Source organism: Podarcis tiliguerta, assembly GCF_965153285.1.
Source record: "Podarcis tiliguerta genome assembly, chromosome: 7".
NCBI lineage: Eukaryota > Metazoa > Chordata > Lepidosauria > Squamata > Lacertidae > Podarcis > Podarcis tiliguerta.
The window spans coordinates 30,489,224-30,498,383 of NC_139540.1; the positions used below are offsets into that span (position 1 = coordinate 30,489,224).

The following is a 9,160-nucleotide window of genomic DNA, read 5'->3' on the forward strand; positions in this document are numbered from 1 at the left end:
TGGGCTTTGAAGACACTCGAACTCAGGACGCAAGGGAGAAACATGCTGAGAGGAAGGCATGCTTGGCAAATCTACACCGTGACCAACTCCCACCCAGAAACCAATGTCCCCACTGTGGAAGGACGTGTGGATCCAGAACTGGCCTCCACAGTCACTTAAAGACTCATGGTTAAAACTGTGTTTATGGAAGACAATCTTACTCAGCTACGAGTGATTGCAGAAGAAGAAGAGACCACAAAATACCTAATAAAAATAAAAAACAACAACCCAATAGCCCCCCCCCCAAAAAAAAACATTTTTAAAGGGCATAGGATATAAATTGAATCAACCAAATTAGGCTTGACTTGCAAATACTTGAGGGCCAAGCCACAAACCTTATTGTGGTTGCATCCCCCAGTGCTGTTATGCCTCCAATAGGTTCAGAGGCTTTACTGAACTTTCCTTGGAACACCCAAGCTGTGGTTTGCCTGCCAATTGTCGCATCTGGGCTTGATGAGGCAGGTGACCCTCACCTGTTCCCAGCCTCCTCCAGCTGAGGAATCAGTTCCTCCAGCTAACAAGCACCACCTGCCGACTAGCGAGCTGGGCTGTGGGCCCTCACCTGCCTCAGCCTCCTAGAACATTCCTCCCACTGCTCCTTAGGCCTCAGCCCTCTGTATTTGGGGAGAGACAGCACCCTCTGACTGGTCATGGGCCCTACTACTCTGGTCCTGCACGCTGACCACCATTCTTCATCACCCTGTGAGTACTTTCTATACAAACCTCTCCTCCACCCCCAGCTTGCTGTGTGTCCCAGTAACAGCAACACCCCACACTGGATTCTTCTTCCTCCTTCCTGTTCATGACATGGGCATCTGGTATTGTCCCATCTCCAAAAAGGGCTGGGAGTGTCAGAGCTGATGCCAGGCAGTGATGCTAGATATGCCCTGAGCTAGATACGCCAATGGCTTGGCTCCGTAGAAGGCAGCTCCCTGCGTTCCTTTGTACCAGGCCAATCCCGCAAAGTGACGCTTGCCATATTTCTGAAGAGAGTGGCTAACTGCCGGCCACTCGGTTGATACTTGTGCACTGGAGCAGAAAGGCTAGGAAGTGGATATATTGCTCCTGGCTCTTTCCCTCGCTGTTATCGCCGATGTGGTTTTCCGTGTGGGGGTGGGGGAACCAAGTAAAAGCATAATTCCAAAGTGCAAGAAGAAAAAGGAGTATTAGAAAGATAACTATCGCCTCAGAACTCTGCACTTGTACACACGCCTCGCAACTGAAGCCAAGCTAATTTCCCCCAAAGCAATTGCCAAATGAGGGCTAGAGTTACAGTTTGCATGCTGACAGGAATCCATGGGGGGTTGATATTAAGCACACTGAGGGTAATTAAGTTGTTGTAATCATTAGTTTAGCAGTCAGTTTGGCACAGGGCTACGGTCTCCCCACCTTAGCCACAAGCAAGAACATCAGCTAATTTCCTCTCCTATTTAAAAGTTGTTCCGTTGTCTTCAGAGGGAATGCAGTTGTTTTAACTCTTAAAAGAGTTTTGATACCGCGAGGCAATTTCTTAGCTACGAGGAGGAAATATCTGTAGATTTCAGCTAACATGGCCAGCCTGTAGCCATGCCTATTCTACAGCCAAGCCCCATTGACTTCAGTGGAGGTTTGGGGTAAGAGCGTCTCCTATGCACCAATGTATGCGGTTCCAGACTTTGAAGAAGTCCGTGTGAACTTTGGGAAATAGGATGGGGGAGGAGTCTGTCTCCAATTTGTATTCCTGGGACTGCAGGAAGCTTTTGGACCTTTTGATTTGTTTCTTTGAAGACTCGCTGAGAAATGTAATTTTATCCTTGAGAAATGCTTTCGCTTCCCCCTCCCCCCATCTCCTTTTCCAGGAGGAGAAAAAAGAAAACATTCTGGAACTCAAAATAGGAATGCAGATGTGTTTTCTGCTTTGAACTGGAACTGCTCTGCCTGCCCCCTTTCATGCCATCCCCCCCCCCTCCGCCCCACTTAACTGGATGGATGAAAAATTTTAATGTCATTATAAGAGTAATGGGTCTGTTTGGGTGTTTGGTAGCAGATAGTATTCTACTTGTGATTGTCTTTGCAGTAATTCATTGCTTTGAATTTGGAATTCTATTATTTTACATCTCTGGCGGTTTAAAGTGGTTTTTTTTTCTTTTTTCTTTAATAAACACCAAACTTCACCTCATAAAAATTCATTACATAAGGGCATAAACAAGTATTTTTCCTTCCAGTCATTGGCAGTAAGTGATTCATCAGTTTTCCACAGAAAACCAATTTCATTGCAGATGTTCTGTAATTTCCACTCTTCTTGAGTTGTAGAATCATATCAACCAATCCCAATGTAGGCTATATAGAGTGTTTGAAGGAGTGTGTGTGTGTGTGTGTGTGTGTGTGTACGCTTAATCTTTTTAATAGGATTGACTATCATTTGCTGTCTCATCAGTTTTTCAAAATAACCATAAAGTAATCAGTCTGCCATTCTTTCCTTTGGGATACAGGCTATCATTTTCCTCTGTGCTCTGCCCTGTTGAAAGAGTGCAGTTAATAACTGGCAGAAAAGCAAAGGCATTGGGGTCCACACACTGTGCTTAAAACATCCTTCTGAATGAATCTCTCCTCCACCTTTTTCCTTGACAGAAGGGACAGGGGGCAACCTTCTCGGCACCCTTCCCTGCCCCCTGTACTGGGCAGCTTGAGGCCCGCTTGCCGCGTGGGCTTCCTCAGCAGTCTCACTACTGGTGTGCAGGAGGGAGAAACGTGCCATGTAGCTTTGTGTGCCGCCACAGCTGCCTCCTCTCCCAGGCAGGAAGTGAGAGAGTGCGGCTGTCCGTAGGAAGAGCCACCGCCACCACCCAGCATGCCCTTGCAGCTGTTCCCGGTCGGTCCAGGACTCCCACTGCTGGGTGCCCCCTGTTGGGCGGGCACCGTGGCACAGGGCACCACTAACCCTAATGGGTAAGACGGCCCTGTCTCCACATGATTTGGACAACAGCTTTTGCCAGCCCAAGCCAGCCTGGTGACAAAGGTTCTGTGTCCACATCTGACTCCTGCCCCAGAAAGTGACTTAATTGTGCAGTGGGCGAAACACAACCAGTTGATATTAATCTGGATGCTTTTATACCATAGCCTAAGGGACTTTTGCCAAGATTTGCACATGCTACCCTTTTTCTAGAGTGTGAAATTGTACAGGGATAGTGTCGTGAGTGTCTTGGGTAGTAGGCAGCAAAGTGAAAGGACCTTCACCTATGCAACAGAACTTCCTCTCTTACACCCAAGGACCTGCCCCCATGCCCTCCACTAGTCTGCTCCAGAGGATTGGGTGAAATCCCAGAACAGGTTTTGAGGGGTGCAGGGAGGGGCATGCAGGGAGAGGAGAGGCAGTTGAAGTTTCACTGTGTGGGTGGAAGTCCTTATGCTCAGTTGGTAAAGCATGAGACTCTTAAATTCAAGCCCCACGTTGGGCAAAAGAATCTCCATTGCAGGAGGTCGGACTAAATGCCTCTTGTGGTCCTTTCCAACTAAAATTTTCAGTTTTCTTTCCAATTACTCTTGTGGTCCTTTCCAATTAAAATTCTATGATTCTATGACTTAGTTGGATACAACCCATTGATTTTCGTGTATACCAGTTCTTACAGCCATTCCCCATTGTTGCCAAACTAGGAATCTTCTATGTATGATGAAGGGCTGGACCAAATACATACTTCCCTGCATGAAAAAGATACAGTCGTACCTTGGAAGTCGAACGGAATCCATTCCGGAAGTCCGTTTGACTTCCAAAACGTTCGGAAACCAAAGTGTGGATTCTGATTGGTTGCAGGAAGCTCCTGCAGTCAATCGGAAGCCCTGTCAGGAGTTCGGCTTCCAAAAATAGTTCACAAACCGGTACAGTTGCTTCCAGTTTTACGGTGTTCGGGAGCCAAAACGTTCAGGAACTAAGCTGTTTGAAAACCAAGGTGCAACTGTACTGCATTGATCCCTCTCCCACCACAGAGAAGATTCCTTGTTGACCTTCATCTTGACAGGTTTGACATACTGGTGCAAGGTGCAGGTGACATTCAGGGAAATGAAACTGAAAGATAGGTTGAGGTGGTGGTGTTCTTATCCTGAGAAAATTAGCAACTGAGTGTGCAAGGAGGTAAGTGAGAGCTTGGTCCTTGAAGGCTCTGTTCTTAGTATCCATTGCACTTCCTTTGTGTGTTGAGAGTAAATTTATTCTTCCACGGTCCGCACAGCTGGATCACAGCCATTTCTGCTGAACATACCCTTATGAGAAGAGCCTGGATTTAATTTGCACTTTAAAACATTAATTTTTACTTGCAGATGTTAATGGAAATTCATTAGCCTAAATGTGACTTTATTGAATGCCTTGAGGACTAGACCAACTGAGATTGAATGTGCAAATTTGGTGCAGGACAATTAGGATTCAAAACAGCAGCCAGTCAAGAAGGGATTAAGGAAGATGGGGGACGAGGCAGCAGATATGGCGTCTAATGACATATCATATAAAGTACTTTATTTATTTGCTTGCTTGCTTACGCCATGCTCCTCATCCAGGAAGTTTCAAAAATCAATTTTTATAAAACACACGCCACACACAGAGATCAATAAAAAATAAAGAACACACTGAAAGCTGACACATTTTTACCAATGTGAACATTTGGCAAAATGCTAAAATAAAAATTGCACGCAGCTTTATTCCAGAGAAAGAGCGTGGAACCAGTAACCCAGAGGTCACGGGGACTACACCTACAAAGGAACACTCTGTACATTCACATAACAGGAGTAACACCCCAAACATTTAGGTCAGGGGACTGAAAAACTGCTCTGTCAGATTGGCAGCAATGAGATGATGTCATGTACATAGGTCACATGCTACTCTAAAACAATTCCCTCCCCCCCCCCAAATAAATCATATTTTACATCAAGTGATACAAAGTTCATATTAAAAGTCAAGACATCTGGGGAAAGGGGCAGAACTTCTGGTGAAAAGGAGGCAGGTCACGTGTCACTTTTTATAAAATAGAGATAGTATAATATTCTTCTAATTAATCAGATTAATAATACTAATAATCCAGAGCAATGTATTCCCTCCCCTTAAAAAATCTAGTGGTTGTGTGTGTTTCCATTTTAGCTGGAAATAAGTTCTCTTTTCCTCGCCCATAATACTTCCCCTAATCTATTACTGTTGTTGTCGTCCAAGACCCTCCCTCCCCTATGTTTTGATTTTTATTACTCCCTTTAGCTCTTTTAGTCTTTTCTGTTGGCTTTGTGCATTTTGCACCATGGAAAAAGGATAAATAAGGAGGGACACAACAGAGAGTGATAAAATTATGAATCTGAAACAGAGAGATCTCCTCATATAATGCTGGAGATCTGGCTGACCCATTGAAAGGTATTGGTGGTAGGCTCAGAACTGACAAAAGGGAGTTCTATTGTATATGGTGTGTCAGTATTTCAATAAATCTATAAGTAACATCTTTATGTAACTCCATGCCACAAGGTTTAAAGATGGCAATGAACTGTAAAAAGGGATTAGACAAATTTATGGAAGATTAAAAAGCTATCACTAGCCATTAGCCATCTGAAGAGGAGCTTCCACGTTCAGAAACAGACTATCTTTGAATACCAATTGCTTGCAGACAAACAACTGCCTTCATGTTGCCATCATGCTTTGCTTCTGGACTTCTCACTTCTTTTAAGGACGGATTTTTACCAACAGGCATTTTATGTGGTCTCATCCAGAATTAAAACGGGCTGTTGTCTTCCGATTGTTATTCGTTATTACTGCTGTTCATTTTCACTATCAACTTTGTTTCATATTATTCTCGTTGTCCGATGACAATTGCATAAACTTTTTTTTTTAAAAAAAATACTGCTACTGCATAAGAGGAATCGAGGCTTAAACGTTGGCAAGATGAACCCCTTTATCCAGCCTGGTTGAGATTGGTGGGGGTGGATTGTCCTTCACCATTGCTCACATTTTACAGCAAGGAACTGCCTGTTGAATTCTTTGCGATGTGCTTTTGTTGTATGCAAATACCTGCAAACATGTGGAATGGAAGCTATTCTGATGGTAGAGTGACAGCTGGCACTTTTCCATTCCTGCCCCCCCCCCGCCCCACATACAGTTGAACTGGTGACCTAGAAGTGCAAGGATAACCCCTAAGTAATTTTAAGGCTTGCTTTGAATCAGAGTTTGGAACATCTTACTAATTACCCTTATCTAAATGCATTTATCTACTTTCCCTAACATCTCTTCAGATTCATTGCAGTGCTGAATAATTACCTGATGGCCTTGCTCTGCCATTTTTTATGTCAGGCAAAAAGTCTGCCTTTAGTCTCTGCAGGCGTGCAAGTGGCAATTGAGCTCCATTTGTTCAGACCAGCAGTTGAGTGAACTACTGGAGGCACAAGAAAGCTTTAGCTTGACATCCCTCAGATTCCTACCTGGGGCGAGAGGGAACTTTAGAAGAATCACGAGACATTTCACGTGATCTCACTCTGCCCATTTTTTTCTAGTTATGTTGCACTTGCACACTTTCAAACATCCCACAAAGCCTCCTACCCACATGGGAATCCAGCCTAGCCATCTTTCTGAAGCTCCCCTCTCTTTCTCTTCCTCTACTCCCATTCCAGCTTTGACCTGAATGTGACCCGAGCATCCTTAGCACAACTTAAGCTGTGTACAGGCAACAGCTTTGCAGATGTTTGGAGGAGGCTGTAATTGCCCACAGACAAGGCTGCCAACCCGGTCCTTATAAAGCAGTATTCTGCACACATTCAGGCTCACCTCTGTGGTGCACAACTTCTAGCCACTCTCTGGTGCACAACTTCTGGCCCGCTCTGACTCCCCTCACACAACAGATCCACATGCACCTTCTGTCTGCAGCCTCCCCTAAAGTTACACATGCTCCTTTTTTTGAAAAATTCAGCCAATGCCTTTGATCAAACTGACTTCACATATTTTGAAGACTTGCAGAAGGTTAAAACCCATGTATAGAATTTAAGGAGTTCTCACAGGGTTGTTTTTCTACACACACACAAAAATCTACCCACCCATCTAAATTAATAAATAGAGATTTCTGGGGCATTTCACATGGAGACACTCTCTCACACACACCCTCTCACCAGTGACTCTTTCCCTGTGCATTTTGCCCTTCCAAGATAGCAACTCAAGTATTCCTTAAGTTGTCCCTGGATTGGTCAGCCAAGAGTCCCTGTTCTATGCTGGAGTCTCTTGTTCTTTCTCAGCTTGCTTCAACCTCTCATCCACCCTTTAAGCACGTAAACAAATCAGAAACTGAAGCAAATTCCCAGATCTTTAATCTTCGGTGACAAAACTGTGGAGCATAATTCTGCAATGTAACCTCTAGTGTAGAAACTGGTACTGGCATCTTGCCCATTCTAGACATGTGGAAGAAACCTGACATTCCTGCCAGCCCCAACTTGTGAGGTATTCAGAAAAGCATTGTGCTTTCTCAAAGCTATTTTTGGAGGAAGGACATAAATCCACAGTCTATAGGAACCTTCACGATCCCATTGATATTTAGCCTTGAGTTTGTACCTCGGTTTGATAAGCAAATAACATGTCAGCTTTCTGGCTCACTCACCAACCATACTTCCAACAAATATTTGAAATCGCAAAGGTAATGGGACAGAAATAATTAATCATGATGTTAATTCAAGGCAAACGTTCCTCAGATGCTGATGCTATATGCAGAGGAATCTCAGGACAGCTTGCCCTTAAGACCAAGGAGAGTTAGAAACATTAGCCACAGCCCAAATAACCACTGCTCAGGGAGCTGTAGTAGTCCAGCAAAATCTAGAAGGCCACCAGATCCACACCCTGCCCTAGAGAATGAAGATTTAATATCACCCAAAGAGGAACTGCACCACCAAAAAGGAGGATGTATATTTGCATAAGTGTGCTACTTGTATAGATTCACATTTAGAAATAATGACAACTCACCGCGGCAGGGAAGAGACTGTGAGCAGGTTGATTCAGATGCCTGCTCAGGTGCTAACTTTTCCTGTCTTGTGGTTCTTAGCCTTTGAGATGGGCTTGGTCTGGGCAGCACTTCAAGTAGATGAGTTCTTCAAGCCCTCTTCACACAGAGGGCTGTCCTCTGTAAAATAGGACACATGGCCACCCAAAGAGCAACAGTGACAAAGACCCTAATCTGCAATTTTAGTGACAGAAATAACAGTCCTGCTCACTTTGATCTCCAAACTGTTTCCTTCTTCAAGAAAAAATTGAAGCAATTTTAAATAAATAGCTCTCATAGTTCTAAGAAGCCTGTGAAACGTTCCTTTAAAATACTGTCCTCTGTCCTTCACGTTACATATACAAATTACTGCCTGCAACTTTTAGAGGAATGCTGTTTTCATAAACTATTTAAGCTGTCATTTCCCATTAGCAAATCATCGGCCAGCCAGAAGTTCTTGCATACACAGTTAAATACTGTATTCTCTTCTTACCATTTTCTCCAATAGCACCTAGAAATTATTTACTCTGCAATGCTGAACAGATGTATCAGGAAGGAAACCTTACTGAATTCAGAGAGACAGGCACACACACAACTCTAGTTTAATCAAAGTCATTTGACTGGAGTCTCAATACAGGTATGTGATGCTGCCATCCCTGAAACCAGAGCAGCTGCACAAATCTTGTTATGGGGGTGGGATGGGATCAGTCTGAATTAGCTCCATGGGTCCCTTCCATGCCTGTGATTCTGTGTCTGTGAAGTTAGAACCTGCAAGAGGATACCTGGTGAACTGGTCAAATCAGTTCCTTTGGTAAGCTAATGGCATTGGTCACTATCATCAGCATCATAAAGGGTTAGCTAAGAAGAGATGTGTTGCCATAGTGACAACACTAAGCAAAGGTGTGTTGCCATACTTTTAGGTGTTGGGATAGGCATTTTCTCACCACTTCTCAACTGGCTGGATGCCACATCCATCCCAACAAGGAGAATAATAGGCCTGGAAGCTGGAGACATAGAGGCTTGTCTTGATCTGTGCTGAACCCAGTCAGTGCCGCATTTACGTATAAGCTAAACAAGCTATAGCTTACGGCCCCATTATCTTGTGGGGCCCCAAAAAAATTAAAGAGAAAAAAACTGGATGTACACTTCCAAAATATAAGATA

General features: G+C 44.0%; 1 long non-coding RNA gene across 2 annotated transcripts in view; it reads right to left on the reverse strand.

The window, feature by feature from the left end:
- Positions 1–8,768, reverse strand: part of LOC310682557 — a 17,505-nt gene extending 8,737 nt beyond the window's left edge. For both annotated transcript variants that reach the window (XR_014513990.1, XR_014513991.1), the window contains exons 1-2: positions 8,491–8,768; positions 7,982–8,138 (exon numbers count right to left, since the gene is read on the reverse strand). This is a non-coding gene — a long non-coding RNA (uncharacterized lncRNA). The remainder of the gene's footprint in view (positions 1–7,981; positions 8,139–8,490) is intronic.
- Between the last annotated feature and the right edge of the window lie 392 nt (positions 8,769–9,160).